General features: G+C 47.1%; 1 pseudogene; it reads left to right on the top strand.

Moving 5' to 3' along the window:
- Nucleotides 1–26: 26 nt before the first annotated feature.
- On the top strand, nt 27–699 carry LOC107182195 (annotated as a pseudogene).
- Nucleotide 700: the final 1 nt, after the last annotated feature.

The following is a 700-nucleotide window of genomic DNA, read 5'->3' as shown; positions in this document are numbered from 1 at the left end:
GACTTCCTGTCCCCAATAGTCTCTTTCCCCTGGTGCCGGAGGGGGCGGGGGTCAGGTGAAGGTGAACTGAGCATAGCTCTAGGGAGATGTCTGGTTAAACGTGGATATAAAGATGTTCCGTGGGCTTCCTCTTTGCCGCATCTACTGGAGGATGAAGACCATTCTCAGCAGTCAGACTGTGAACGTCCCAGAAAATGTGGACACCACTCTGGAGGGGCGCACAGTGATTGTGAAGGGCCCCGGGGGCACCCTGCGGAGAGACTTCAACCGCATCAGTGTAGAGCTCAGTCTCCTCAGAAAGAAAAAGAAGAGGCTCCAGTTGACAAATGGTGGGGAAATAGAAAGGAACTGGACACAGTTTGCACTCTCTGCCGTCATGTACAGATCATGATCAAGGGTGTTACCCTGGGCTTCCGTTACAAGATGAGGTCTGTGTACGCTCACTTCCCCATCAGCGTTGCTATTCAGGAGAATGGTTCTCTTGTTGAAATTAGAAATTTCTTAGGCGAAAAATACATCCACAGAGTTTGGATGAGGTCAGACTTTGCTTTTTCAGTATCTCAAGCCCAGAAAGATGAGTTGATTCTTGAAGGAAATGACATTGAACTTGTATCAAATTCCGCTGCTTTGATTCAGCAAGGCACAACAGTTAAAAACAAGGATATAAGGAAATTTTTGGATGGCATCTATGTTTCTGAAA

This window comes from Myotis davidii, unplaced genomic scaffold (genome assembly GCF_000327345.1).
Source record: "Myotis davidii unplaced genomic scaffold, ASM32734v1 scaffold15435, whole genome shotgun sequence".
NCBI classification, from domain to species: Eukaryota; Metazoa; Chordata; class Mammalia; order Chiroptera; family Vespertilionidae; genus Myotis; species Myotis davidii.
The sequence above is the reverse complement of the archived record's forward strand: the minus strand, read 5'-3'. Positions and strand labels throughout refer to the sequence as shown.